At 42.4% G+C, this 15,633-nt stretch overlaps 1 long non-coding RNA gene across 1 annotated transcript; it reads left to right on the forward strand.

Moving 5' to 3' along the window:
• The first annotated feature begins 4,561 nt into the window (after positions 1–4,561).
• Positions 4,562–5,647, forward strand: LOC128127011 (uncharacterized). The gene is made up of 3 exons (XR_008224998.1): positions 4,562–4,979; positions 5,074–5,129; positions 5,403–5,647. It is a non-coding gene; the product is annotated as an uncharacterized LOC128127011 (long non-coding RNA).
• Positions 5,648–15,633: the final 9,986 nt, after the last annotated feature.

The following is a 15,633-nucleotide window of genomic DNA, read 5'->3' on the forward strand; positions in this document are numbered from 1 at the left end:
TTTACGTCACGCTTTATTGCGTGCCCTTAATTTAGTGTCTCAAGAAAAAAAATTAAAAACACGGAGGGCGCTTTATCTTAAACGCGCGTCGTCTGTACCTGTCGCTTTATAATTTTAATGAAACGCGCTCTTAGTAGACAAGGGGGGAAATGAAATCCCCAAAATTTTGAAAACCCGCCTTTTTTTTCTATCTTCTATCTATCTTTCATCTTCAACCTAACAAGGACGAGCATTGCACTCTTGATTTCCCTAACTCTTTCTCTTTTTCTGATTCAAACTTGAAAGAATCGAAAAAAAATCTATCAATTTTGAAGCCTAAAGAATCACAACAACCGACTTCATTACATCTTCATTACAACAAGCCTCAAAAATCTTGCTACTAAGAAAAATCCCAAACAACCAGTGGTATTTTCCCTAAAATTCAAGGATTCTCTCATGCGATTTTAGCGATTTTTGTTTCCCCTGTATTTTTTTTTTGGCATCGATCACTTCTTAGGCGGTCTTGGCCTTCATAATTATTGCATCTGGTTTCCCTTGTTCTCCTCCACCTATGTTTCCATATTTTATCTTCAAGTTCTTCTCATCAATGATTCAGCTGATTCATATGATTCCAGGTCAAGGAGGAGGAAGAAGAGCTATCATTCAAGTTCTAGGAGTAGAAGCAGGAAATCAATATCAGTATGTGAGATCGAGTAAGATGAATCCACTAATAAAAAGAATACCCACCAAAAAAACTCATAAACCCGCGTTATCAGCTACATAAGCCAGAAATCCTTCGTCTAGGGTTTTATTTATCAACGCTCCCGCCAAAGGTACTCTCGTGTCTTATTAACCTGAGTACATGTATACGTTTCTTGACAAATTTCTTGGATTTTCTTGGATTCTCAAACCTCCACCGCTTCACTTCCCACCGACGACCTCCGCTCACCTCTCCCCCCCCCCCCCCCTCCGAAATTCAGCTGCTTCTAATTTGGGGGTTATTACCCCAGTTCCTTTCCATTGCTCTCTGATTAAACAATTTATTGCCGATTGCGAAGCCTCCACAAACCCTACCTCAACTCCATCGCCATCTACAGTTGACTTGGCCTTGATGTCTCCCCTTCATCATCATTGGAAGCTAGTCCTGTAGACAGTGATGATTTTTGTCACTTGCCTAATGGCAGCCCTCATGAGGCATCACCCACTAGTATTCTTGAGGTTGGTAAAGCTCCTAATATTTTCTTGAATCTTGATCATCTTTTTATGTGGGTAAGATTTTAATTTTGAATTTTTGATTCTGAAATAGATGATGACATCATTTCCGGTTCTTGGAGGTCTACTTTTATCCCCTCTTCCTTATGAACTCTTGTATTTGACTGAAAAAGAAAAATGGTAGGATAGTAGTTGTGGTTCTGTGCATAAAAAAGTGAAGACAGTTAATAGGCCTGATATTAAAGTTGACCAAAACGAGAAGAAGCCAAAGACCGAGGGTAATTTGGTCCCACCTGAACTGAAAAACATCAACATTGTTTGTGATGGCATTGGTGGTGAAACAAAAAGGAAGCTGACATGGATAATTTGTATTGTGAAGAACCTCTCTCTAATGGTATGAGGGTGGATTTCAGAAAAGGTGCTGCCTTTAAGGGTGGATCATCTGGTGTTATACCAAAAGAGGAATCATTATATCTAGTTTTGTTTTAACTTGATTTTTTGTTTTAACTTGTTCAGGTATGGGGAAGGCAAAGGTAAGATGATTAGTTGTTCTATCCATTTTCATTCTAGGGCTTTTTGGTTGTTGGCTATTTAGTACAGGTATGGTCAAGAAACGAGTTACTCAGTTTTCTTAACTTATCCCATATTTATCCTCTTCTTTTTCATCCATCTTTATCCTGTTTCTTGTACCCCTTTAAGTTAAGTTCCTGCCCAACATAAATCCAAAACTATCATGTAGGGTTCATTTGCTGCCAGTTCTTCTACAAGTGTATCATCAAAATAAAATCACATCCTTAGTCTCTTATTTCATAAAACTCTATAGATATGTATGTATATGAACATGCTCAGTGAATCATGTACGTGTTTTTATTCAACCAGCAGAGGCATTGATTCTGTTGCCCTCTGTGGAATTGCAATATCAATCTCTTTTGGGATTACCCCATCCATGTGTGGTAATCTTACTCATATCACATACATATACAAGCATGAATCCCATAGTTCTTCATACTCATATATTTTACATTTTTTCCTGAAGCAGTACATACGTTCAACTACAGTTAGCTACAAATCCGAATTAAACCCAATCTAGAAAAATGGATGCTTACAATATTGCAAGAAGTTTCACAATTTGAAACTTTCTTGATACAAATAAATAGATTTTGAATTATTAGTTAATGTTCAATTTTCAAGCTTCGACATTTTGTTTTTTAGTCGCTACCTCAGCCTTGGTTAGTCTAGGCAGGCATCTGACGTTGCTGCCTGCTGGAATAGCTAACTTCTTGTAGTGCACCCCCCATTGCAGTTCACCTATCAGAGAAGGAGACACAAAAAGATTCCCACGTCTGTGGGGACCAGAAATACCCACGATGGTAGTACTAGGTTGGTGGGACAGCAGGGGTAATTTGGGTAATAAGACAGATCCTCTGTTATGGAGTCTTTTTAAGGAAGAGTCCCTCTCAGTGAGAGGCAGGCAGAATATTAGAAGTTTTTTTTTTTCTTTTGGGAGACCATAGCATCTCGAATAGCTATTCTTATTGTTAAATTCCTCATTTCGCGTTGTTCTTGTTATGAACTGGAATACCATTTATAGGCTGCCATTGTTTCATTAAAAGATTGATAATTTGTGTGTTGAGTTCATAACACTTCTTCGGCTTACCCTTTTGATCTTACTTTGTGTTAATTCTATATTTTTGGATCTGCTATCTTTGGTCTTATGGCATCTTGATTTACATTTTTTTTCTTCAGTTTTTACTTACAATTTTGTGGGTTTTATATGTTGATAGGAAAAGGTGGTGGTGGTGGGACAGATACAGTGGCAATGGAAATAGGTGGTGGCGATGGGGGACACAACACCCAGAATATGGTGGCGATTGTTATATGCACTTATGAAGGTTGATTGGTCTGTTTCTCTAATACATATTTTTTTCTTCAAGTATTATTTAATTTACCATCACTATTTGTTTAGCTTGTAGGTAAAGTCCACTAATTTAATAGTTTCCCACCAAATATTCGATGACAATTTTTTGATTTATTTAAGTTTCAATGCTCCTATACAGGTAACTACTTTGTCTGATCTCCATTTTTTTGTCAAGTTTTGCCCTTCCTTCTTTTGATGAAGGGTTCAACTCCTGTTTGAGACTTTAAGTGGACTATATTAGATTTACCATTTAACAAAAAAAGTTGCTTAATAACCTTCTATCATTGTTATAAGTTTATGATCTTTTCGTTGACTCACCTTTTGACATCTTTACAAAGCTCAAGATGTAGTCTAAATAAGAAGCTTAGAATTTTGAATGATGGAATGAATATTATGAAGGTTAGACCCGTCTTTTGGCACAACATGAGAGAAGAACCTGTTATTTACATTAATGGAAAGCCCTTTCTGCTTCGTGAGGTTGAAAGACCCTACAAAAACATGCTCGAGTATACGATATATAATAATAATCCTCTCTCATTTTTAATGTTTATTATTTAAATATACTCAAGTGTCAAGTGGTTTAATGTAGGGAATTTACTGTGAAAGAGTGGAGAGAATGGAAGCTCGACTGAAAGAAGATATTCTCAAAGAACCTGAACGTTATGGATATAAGGTATCTACCTGATACCTTGCTGCAACCTTGTTGCCTAAGAACAGAAAACAAAATAGAACAGGAAGAAAAAAAGGAAAAAAAAAACTACATGGCTGGCAACAGGTGATAACAGGGGAAGAAAAAGATGGGATTTTTTATTTTGCTTGGTGGAAAAGAAAACTTTTATTGCTGAAAAACTTCTTTCTAAATACCTATAATGTAGCATATTTATACTAAAAGAAAAAGAGTTTGACTCATAGTCTAAAACCGGGAAACAAAAATAATAAAAGCATTTTCCTAAAATGCCCCTGTGGGCTTTTTCCTGAATTACGCCAACAATGGAGGTGATATTATGGCAATTCACGAACTACAATCATATTTTATTACAAAAACTTAATTAAATTGGAACTTTCCCAAAATACCCCTGAGGCTATTTTTGTCCCCAATTCTCAGGGGACGGAATAATGATGGATGGTCAAGCTAAAATTTGGTATTGAATTTAATTTGGTATAAAAATGACAGGTTTGATAATGGTAGATGGTCAAGATACAAGAACTTTTCAAGTCCATTTGGAATATTACACTATAGATAATATTCTCTCTTTATTTCAGAACTTCTTACTTCTTCGTCTTATTAACTTTTTCATCTTATAATATGTTTGGATGCTGCTACATTTTAATACTGTCTGGAGTATATTATATTTGTTATTTGTGATAATAGCAGCTAGTTTTGTTTGTGATGGGATTAGTGTAAATTTTTGTCTGTTTTGTTGTTTTCTGGATGATAGCTAGGTACCTAAAGCATTCTTTAAAGGTGGATCAGTAGTCTACATGTCATTGCATGTCATTGCATTCTCACTGTTACCTATCAAAGTACTGAGGTAAATATTATGATTTTTTATATTAATTTTCTTACTTTCTAAAATTATTAGTGTTTTTTTTTTCTGAGTTATGATTGAAAAACAGTGAACTAGGGTAAATTTTATGAATTATGATATTAGTTTCTGAAAATATATAATTAGGGCATCATTATGTCTTATTGCCCCGGGCAACATATTTCTTTGGACCGGCCCTGGGTCCTTGCATTGCAATTGCCTATTTATCGGTTCTAAAGGACTATGAGATTCATTGCTTTCATGAAGGATTGGAAGTCAAACGACTTGGTGGTCTCCATGTCATTGGGACATCTTTGCATGAGTCCCGAAGAATTGATAATCAGGTAACTTTACATCAATATTGTGTTTTAAGGTTTTACATAAATTTAGCATATACTTTCAGACTCACTTTTTTAATTTATTTCTTGCTTTACAAAGCTTCGTGGCAGAGCAGGAAGGCAAGGAGATCCTGGATCAACACGCTTCATGGTCAGGTAAGTTCATTTAAATGATTTTTATAAAGTTTAAAGTCAATCCTTTTATCTGGACAAAATTCTTCATGTTAAATTACGTAATAGTCCTTGGAGTAGTTGACATGAACAATTTTTTTTTGTTAGAATGATTCCATATATATGTGCAAGCAAGTACATGCCTTGTGAAAAAGGGAAATCTATTCTAGTCATTCTCTTTAACAAGGCAACCTTAAAGTTGATTTTTTAAACCTGATGTTTAAAACTACATTGAGTGTGAGATAGAAGTTTATGCAGAGAAGGAAAAAGATAGAAGTTTTTGAGGATGTTGCTGATGAAAAAGATAGAGGTTCTTTAGGATGCTGCTAATGAAGTTTATGCAGAGAAGGAAAAAGATAGAAGTTTGTTGGCACATAGTAAGCTAGATAATTAATGCAATTGTATATAAATGAGTTCATTTTTTTATAACATTTACTCACTATTGGAATAATTATTTGTATTTGACATATTAGTGAAATGAATTATATTTGTTATTTATGGTATTTTATTTATTATTATGAGATTTCTAATGTATTATTTAATATGAAAAATTAGTAAATCTATAAATAATATTTTTTTTAAAACATTTAAAATTACGATACGCAAAAATGTGTGTCATCTTCATTTATGACATGGCCTTTCTTGACAGGGGCTTTCTTGATACGCATTGCGTGTCATTAACACGCGCGTCGTAAGGTTACGACACGCGAATGCGTGTCATCTTCCTTTATGACAGGGCCTTCCTTGATACGCATTGCGTGTCGTAATCGCGCGTCGTAAATGCGTGTCGTAAATGTGCGTCGTAAATGCGCGTCGTCTCTAGACGACGCGCAAATGCGCGTCGTCTATCTTTATGACATGGCCTTCCTTGACACGCATTTGCGCGTCGTCTGAGCCATTTACGACGCGCAATGAGCGTCGTAAAAGGCCTTTTTTCTTGTAGTGGATGGGAGTTAGCCATTAGGTGAGTACGTCGCGTCACATGTGATTAGGGTTGAATAATCTCAGAGTGCTGGATTTGGCCCTATTGCGTAGCTCTCGTTTGAGTCTAGTCGTCGTAGGGACAGGTCTTTTACTCAAAGGATCATATGAGACTCATTGCATGTGATGTTATTTAGGTGATGGCTAACTGGCATTACAATGAGGACTTCAGCAGCTGGGGACCGGTTTGGGTGGAGTCTGAGATTTTTCCTAGGGTACGCCTAAGATGAGAGTTGTAGAGATCAGTAGCAGTAGTAGTGACTTGGTGGAGTCGAGGCGGTTCTTGAGGAAACTACGGATAGATTTGGAAGGTAGTATGGGCTCGTACTACTGAAAGCAAAGGATCCGTACTTGAATCGAGGAAGGATGAGGCAAGACCAAGGAACTCGTGATGGGTGTGATCCCTCTAGATGTGCCAGTATCACTAACGGTTGCCATTATGTATTGCAGAATGGTGGTACTACGTCCAAGGCTAGCTATTGGCAGCTCAGGAGAGGGATCGGGTTCGGATTCAGCATCCGAACCAGTGGATGAGAGGCTACGCGAGTTCATCGTGTACGAGATCACTAGAGGCATCCTTGATGCGACCCCGATCATCTTTGGGACGATCAAGGAATGAATTATCGAGCTGATGGAGGACCGCCTTAAGGCGTTCATGAGTGACATGGCTACCACCCAGTCAGGATCACACACATTGTCCTTTAAGGACTTCATGGGCAGTGGTGCACCGGATTTCCATGGGGCGAAGGACCCCATTGCTGCCATACGATGGATTGTAGACATTGAGTCTGCACAGTTGACCAGTTTCTGCCCCGAGGGGTCGAAGGTGCGATTTACAGCAGGATGTTTTAGGGACAGGGCCATAGATTGGTGGGAGTCGGTTGGTGACTCTCTAGGAGCCTCGGTTATTGAGGCTATGACATGTCCGGATTTCGTGACCCTGTATAGGGCTGAGTTCGCACCCGCTGTGGAACTCCAACGACTGGCCCGAGAGTTCCTCGACATGAGGCAGACGACTGAGACAATGGCAGAGATCACCGCCAAGTTTCCATAGAGGGCTTTATTGGTGCCCCAGTATGCGGGAGACGAGGATATGAGGAGGACCCGCTACCACGACATGATGTGAGCCGAAATTCGGGATCATGTCAGCTTCTCAGCTTGTCCCACCATGGATTCTATGATTTCTTGGGCAAGGGAGAGAGAAATCAATCTGGAGCACATTGGTAAGAGGAAGGCGGAGGAGGGACATGTGACTAGGGCTTCGGGGAAAAAGCCCAAGGTGTTAGATGGCATGCCGAAAGGCCAGTCGGGACCGAGCCGCTGCAGGAAATGCGGCAGGTCACATGAGGGAGCATGCAAGATGGGATCGTCTGGCTGCTACAAGTGCGGCAAGACGGGACACTTCAGAAGGGATTTTACCGCCCCTGCAGCCACTTTTCAGAAATCATAGTTGCTGTGTTTCCACTGCAACTAGAAGGGCCACAAGAAGGCCAATTGCCCCGAGTTGATAGCAACAGCAGCTCCAGTGAAGGCGCCAGCCCCAACGACCCTGCGCATCATGGATGGCTGGCAGGGCAAGGTAGAGGTGTTGAGAGAAAAACTTGGAGACACACTTGAACAAACGTTAGAACAAGTATATTGCGGAATAGTTAATCTCAAAGGATCTAAAAGGTAAAAAATAATATAGTTAGATAGTTAGATAGTTAGTTGCGGAAAGTACAGAAATATAAATGACAGCAATTGTTATATCAAGAATACACTTCAGTTGATTCATAACAAGGAATGCATTTACTCCGAGTTAATAAGGAAGATCAAACTTAGTGATTAAGTCTTAAAGACTTACTCCGGAGATTGGTTATAGTCTGATATGTTTCAGTAAGAATTTTGGGTAAGAAGAGTAGAAAGATAGTGAAATGAAGAAGATAACTTGGAGAAATATATTCAGAATACTTCACAAGTCATCAGTGATCGAGTGATAAGAGTAAGTAGAGATAATAGTGAGAATTGCAAGAGTAAGAAGCCGTATTTAATACAGCAGAATGAGTCTCTATTTATAGAGTCTTAGAACTAAACTACAACTCATTAAGCAGCCGTGCAACGCATGCTGGATAATAGAGTGTATTACATAAAGATAAGAAAAGTAATTAAGTAGACTGCGGATTGATTGCGGTTGCTGAAGAAGAACTGACTCCGGGTGCTGAATTAGCTGCGGGTGCTGAACCGTTGCGGTAGGGAGATGGTTGCGGTAGCTGAGTTCAAGAGGGTCACTTTTATGTTTCAACAATTTCCCCCTAAGTGACCTCTTTAACTCCGGTTCAGCTATCAAGTCTGAGGAACTTGATCAGAATCCACCAGAACTTCCTGACATTTTCAAGCCATATGATTCTTCTTGAAATTTCAAATTTGACTTCTGCAGTAGTATGCTTTGATTTTTTAACTGCGGTCTTGCAGATGTCAAGTTGTTTCTTGGGTAGGCGGTGCATGGCATTCACCGGAATGAAGTATTTGACGTTGTTAGTCTTCCGTTTGAATATGATTCCAAGTTTAGGAAAGTTAGTTGCGCCTAGTGATCTTTCTTCGAAGCCTTCGGTAGGCATTGGCACAGGTTCAAGTGGAGGGAGATGAAACTTCTTGATGATGGTGGGGTAGATATATGCATCTATCATGGCAAAGTCACAGACTGTATCCTTCAGAAAAGATTTGGCTTTTTCAAGCGCTATTTGCATCTAAGGGTGCTTTTCTGCCTTGTTCCGGAACACCCTGACAAAAAGGAAGATTTATTTCGGATTCATGCTTGGGAAGTCTGCCTGAGTGCGGATGTAACTGAACGAAATCAGCCTTCATGAACATCCGCATCTTGTAGTTCTTGACTGCGGATGGTCTATCGTTAGACCAAATGTTCTCAATGGAGGAGCCATGCTTAGCATAAAAGCGGTTGAGTCTTTCAAACACCATTGGCAGTCGTTTGTGATCAGGGAGGCTGCAGTCAAATGACTCAAATACTGCAAAATATTTGGCATTGGGAGTGATTGGGATATCCCAATATCCATCAGTAGGGGGTTCAGCATATGTGAGATGTGGAGTGTAGTCTTCATCCAGTAGCCTATGGAGTGGATTGACCCATGAGTTAATCAAGGACACATCTATCATAGTGTCGAATCCGCATTCTCTCCAGATAAGTTCGGCAAGCTTGGCCGCCTTCCAATCATGCTTTCTCAGAGCTGTGGCAGGGGAGTCTGTGGAGCTTGCGGATGACATGTTCTCCTCAAGATTTTTGAGGTGAGGAGGAGTCCTAGGCGTTTTGGGAGTATCTTTTGGAGGTGAAGTAGGAGGAGATTGAGTATGTTGAGATGGTGGTGGTGTGGGTTGCGGTGTGGGGATTTTTTCAGTGTTGATGGGGGGACTCTGATGAATGGACGTATCAGAGTGGTGGACTTCATCTTCACTTCCCCCTCTTGAGGGATGCAACGGAGGTGCTTGCTCAAGCCATTTCTTAAGTCCGTCCACCTTGGCACAGACTTCTTGAAAGTGAGCTTTTATAGACTCGGCTAAAGGGGAATTGTTTGGAGTGAAGGAGTTGAAGAGCAGCTTGTGTATGTCTTTGGTAAGCTGGAGGATCTCAGGGCCATGGAAATTGGAGGTAAGGGATTTCTGCATTCGGTTGATAGTTGCATGAAGAACAGAGATAGTGGACTCATAAGCAGTATGAGTCTCATCTATCAGTTTCTGAGATTGTGCAGCTTGATCCACAATGGCTGCTTGAAGATCCTGTTTGATTGTGGTCACCTCAGTAATGAGGCGTTCCGCGACAGCCATGAAGTCCTTATGGTCAGCCCTGCGGTTGTTGTCAAGGGACTAAATACCCATTTCTACTTTGAGAGAGATGCGCTCAGCGGCCATATGCTCCCTTTTCTCCAGTCGTCCAATTCTCTCAATCAAGGACTGCGGTCCTGGAGCATCTTCTGATTGAGGTTGAGTAGGTTTAACCGCAGCCAAAATTTGATCTACTTTGGCTTGAAGGCTCATGAACTCCTTCCGGGTGACAACATCCTTCTTCTTCTTATTCTTCTCTTTAGGCTTGGATGTTGAATGCAGAGAACCACTGGACTCCTCTTCTTCTTCAAACATCATTAGGTCGTAGTCTGAAGAATTTGGGTTGTTGACCTCTTGGATGTCGTCATCACCAAGACCGAAGGTAGGGGCTAAGCTGGGTTCAATTGCAGGCCCTTTGTCTTGAGATGGGTTGACTGTGGGAGATGGAATAGGAGTTGGAGCAGGACGAACTTTGGAGGTAAGTGCGGCTGCGCCTGAAGCTTGAGCTTTCAACATAGTTTCTGCCATCTGTTCCATCCAGTTTTGAACCTTTTGGATTGTGGCAATGGTACGGGCATTGCTGATGGCATTTGCGCAATACTTAGCCACATACTGGATCTACTATTCTTTTTGTTGTTGTTGCTTGATCTGTTGCTCCTTGCAGGCTTGGAAGGCCCTTCGAAAGGCAACATATTTCTTGATTTTGGTATCAGTAGTTGGTTGATACCGACTCCAAGAATCACTCGAGTCATCTCCGTCAATTCTTTGAGTGCGCACCAAGGTGTACCTTGGGTTCACGGATCCTTGCACATTTGTGCTCACTGTGCCTAAACCACCTGTAAAGGATGGAAGCAGAGTAGGATTTCCTGGGCTTCCTCGGTCTCCTTGACTCGTAGTCAAGTCTGGCCTCAGCCCAATTCTGGCATGGGCGAAAGAAGTGCCCTGCGTATGGATTGGTATTTGAAGTGTTTGGGATATGTTCAAGAGGAGGGAGGCTAACTCCTCGGAAGAAAAGACATGCAATCGGGAAGCCCTGGAGACCTTAGGGTGATCTCCAGATTTATCTGCTTAAGGTATAACTGGGGGGCTGTCTCCACGTTCAAATGATCATGATGATGAAACAGTATCACATGATGAGCTTGAGTGGTATTCGATTGTGATATTGAATGGATGTGTGGCCATCCCAAGGACTACCGGAGCCTTTTAAGAGGCTTCAGCCTCTGTCCAGTCACGCATATGGCTAGTGGTTTCGGTTGTTTTACTTTTCTTGAGGATAGATATTGCTTGTCTATCTTCCTCAGAATAACTACTCGATACAGTGGTGGGTTTGGTTTTATGTTTCTTTAAGGGTGCGGTTTGTTTTGGAACATCCTTCCTAGGTGTGCTTTGTTTCTTCTTGGATGCCACTATTTTTCTTCTTTGAGAAAGGTTAGATAGTGTAGTAGTAGAGGGGACTGTGGTACCCTCAGGGATAATGGTTGCGGATGGAAGAGGTGCTGTAGAAGAGTATGGATAATACGCTCCGTAGCCTCTATGTGGTCTGAGACATCAGCAGTCTCAATACCAAGAAAAGTAAGAATGTGGGTGGGAAGCCTGCAGATAGGTCCAAATAAAGTTTGATCAGAAAAGGGATTGTACCTTTTTAGATCCTTAGTGACAAAGAAGTTGATGTCACTGCCCATGTAAATGCCAACATCCGCATGTATGTCTGAGATGCATAATGACCAGAAGCGTGCAAATGTGAGCTCTGTTGGCTTCTCCGTTGGGTGCTCTTTGGGGATATATTGGAGGAAATCATCCCAAAGAATCTGACCATAGTTGACATCTTAGCCTGTGTAGATGCTCCACAACAATTCACGCAACTTCAAACCCATGTTGTCAATGCCTCCGGTTCTGCCGGATAAGCAGCGAATGACGAAGTGGCACACAAACTGCCAAACCACAGGCAGCTGGTTCTTTTTAAACTTACCAATCCCTCAGATTGGTTTCTGATACCCCATCTGGTAGAGTGCGGTGGTGATGTCAGATAGTGATGGTGTGAAAATCTTGATGGAGCGGTGAATTAGAAGATTGATGGCAGACAAGAACTTCTCTTTGGTCAAGATGACCAAAGAATCATTGATGAGGTTGAGATGCACTTCTTGGGGGTTCTCCAATGGACGATATGCAGAAAAGGCACGTTTGAAGAGTGTAGAAACAAGAACAACGTCTGTGAAAGCATCAAATGGACCAAATAGAATATGGTTCTTGAGAAACTTGATCATCAGCTTGGTTGGGGCATTATATGATGGGTGATCTTCAAAAACTGCTCTGAAATTGCTTGAAGCTAACGTTGGAAAGTCGGAACCAGTTGTATTCACAGAACCTGAAGCCTTGGATTGCTTCTTAGATGCACTTGATTTCGCCATTATGAGAGAAGAAAATGGAGTTCTTGAGAGTTATGGGGGTTTTGAGAGTTGAGAGAGAGCAATCGATAATCTGAGAGCGTAAAGGATTATTGTAACACCGTGAATTTCAAAATAATTTTTCGCAGAATATAAAAACATTTTCCATTTAATTTTCATAAAACATCAAGTTTAAATCTTCAATTCACATCATACAAAATCCCAAGATCATATCACATAAAAATCCCTTGCGTGTGTATAGATCAAGCCGGCGCCTTCCCACGGTCATCATAGTACCTGAAACAAACAACACTAACACTGTTAGCACAAAGCTTAGTGAGTTCCCCAAAATACCACATAAACACATATTAGCCACTCGAGGCTATAACTCTATGGGTCCGTGCACCCAAACTCTGTGAACCCTCAGGTTGTAACTCTGGGAACCTTCCGGTTCCAACTCTATAAGCATGCACAGCATAAATCACATAGACATCATGCAGTACAACACATAGCATACACATAACATACACATACTCTGACACATAACTCTAATTACCTACTCAAGGAAAAGCATAGTGAGAAGACTCACCTCGTATATATCGATAACCCGCGAATCCTGGAAAACTCTCGTGCTCGATCCTCCGAGCTATAATCCTCCTATAACATCATACATCTCTAATTAACACTTTTACCACTAAGCTTGACTACCCCTATCAAGTCAACACTGGTCAACTCTGGTCAACGGTCAACGGTCAACGGTCAATTTTGACCGGACTCGGTGAGTGCACTAGGGCGACTCGGCGAGTCTATACGTATTCACCAACTCTTCTAGGATTCTCTTTTGACACGTCGAGTACTCCCCTGACTCGACGAGTTCCACCTGGCATGAATCAAGGGGCCACCACGACTCAACTCGCCGAGTCTCAAGAACAACTCGACGAGTCCTTGCTCGACTCAGTCCATCTGTCAACCCTCTCTAACTCTCCCTGACTCACTGAGTCGACCCTTAACTCGACAAGACCACTCGCTGAGTGGTCAAGGACAAACTTCATGCTACTCGCCGAGTCTGTTCTTCGGACTCGTCGAGTCCATGCCATGCACCAAATCAATCTCACTTCTGAGGTCAGATCCGCTCCAACAACTCATTGATCTGGCCCTCCCAAGCACATTCATCACGTAAAGTTCATGTCTTGGTGCTCATAGCACACCCCATGCCTCATAAATGGTGTTTTGACCTCAAGCACAAAGACCCCAATCCAAAACCCCCATGGATTCATAAAAAGCTTGGACAAAGGGACACTCTGGACCTCCAAGGGTCCAGATCCATAACCTAACTCGCTTAAGGGACCAAGGAAGCACTAGATCTTGCCACAAAAGGGCTTAATAAGCCCTACATCAACATGAACATCAACATAATAGAGAATGGCTCGAAAATAGTACCTCAAACGTGATGTTCTGGACCTCAAATCTTCAGAAAGTGGCTCCTCTTGTTTCTCCCTTGGCTATTGCTTACTTTTCCTTGCTAGATAACACCTCCAAGGTTAATAATGGCTCCTTGACTTACTCCAAACGCTCAAGCTCACTAGGGTTTCTCTCAAGGGACTGGTGAGCACAAATGACGGCCATAAGGCCCTTTAAATAGGCTCCAAACCCGAGAAATTAGGGTTTCATTAAACAGCGCGGACTCGCTGAGTCCATTCCTTGGACTCGCCGAGTCCGGGCGCGAACCCGCGTCCTGAACCGCGATCCTACTCGGCGAGTTTGAGCTCCAACTCGCCGAGTCCCCTCAAAAAACTCCAAAAAAATATAAGCATAAAAGATACCTGGAAATCCGGGCTGTTACAATTCTCCCCCACTAGAACTAGACTTCGCCCTCGAAGTCTCGCTTTGCAAATAGCTCTGGATGCTGCTCACGCATCTCACGCTCCGTCTCCCAGGTCATCTCCGATCCCTTTCGATGCTGCCACTGAACCAACACCAGGGGTACCTCCTTGTTCCTCTAAACCTTGATCTTCCGATCTCTGACGGCCACTGGTCTCTCGGCATAATTCAGGCTTGCATCCACCTGAATATCCTCCAATGGAACCACTGCCGACTCATCGGCTATACACTTCCTCAGCTGCGACACATGAAAAGTGTCGTGAATCTGCCCCAACTCTGCTGGCAAATCCAAACGATAGGCTACCCGGCCTACCCTCGCGATCACTCGGAAAGGACCAATATATCGGGGCCCCAACTTGCCCCTCTTCCTGAATCGAATCACTCCTTTCCAAGGAGAGACCTTCAGGAGTACAAGGTCGCCAACCTGAAACTCAAGCTCGGACCGGCGTCTGTCTGCATAACTCTTCTGTCGGCTCTGAGCGGTCAACAACCTCTGTCTGACCTGCTGAATCTGCTCTGTCGTCTAAAGCACGATCTCTGTACTGCCCATCACCCGCTGACCAACCTCTCCCCAACAAATGGGGGTCCGACACCTCCTTCCATACAACAGCTCAAAGGGTGGCATACCAATTCTCGAATGATGGCTGTTGTTGTAGGAAAACTCTGCCAAGGGCAAATATGCATCCCAGCTACCCCCAAAATCCAACACACATGCTCGGAGCATGTCCTCGAGCGTCTGAATCGTCCGCTCACTCTGACCGTCTGTCTGGGGATGGTATGCGGTACTAAAATGCAGTCTAGTACCCAACTCCTCATGAAACTTCTTCCAAAATCTGGAAGTGAAACGCACATCACGGTCTGAAACAATCGAGATCGGCACCCCATGCCGAGATACCACTTCCCTCACATACACCTCCGCCAATTTCTCTGCTGAAGAACTCTCGCTGATAGCAAGGAAGTGAGCGCTCTTCGTCAATCTGTCCACAATCACCCAAATTGCATCAACTCCTCTGGCAGTCCTTGGCAAGTTGGTGATGAAATCCATAGTGATATGTTCCCATTTCCATTCGGGAACCTCCAATGGCTGCAACTTACCATGCGGCCTCTGGTGCTCGGCCTTAACCCTCCGGCAGGTCAAGCACCTCTCAACAAACCACGCGACATCCCTCTTCATACAGGGCCACCAATACTCTTTTCTCAGATCCAAATACATATTAGTGGCCCCCGGATGGATCGAAAATTTCGACCGATGAGCCTCCTCCATCAAAATGGCACGCGTTCCTCCTACAAACGGCACCCAGATACGCCCCTGAAATGTCATAAGCCCCCGACCATCGCTAACGAACTCTGAAACCAAACCAACAACCCGTTACCTCTTCTGCATCTCAGGTCGCACAGCCTCGGCCTGTGCCCCACGAATGGCGTCCGAT

The sequence above is a fragment of the Lactuca sativa genome, chromosome 7 (genome assembly GCF_002870075.4).
Source record: "Lactuca sativa cultivar Salinas chromosome 7, Lsat_Salinas_v11, whole genome shotgun sequence".
NCBI classification, from domain to species: Eukaryota; Viridiplantae; Streptophyta; class Magnoliopsida; order Asterales; family Asteraceae; genus Lactuca; species Lactuca sativa.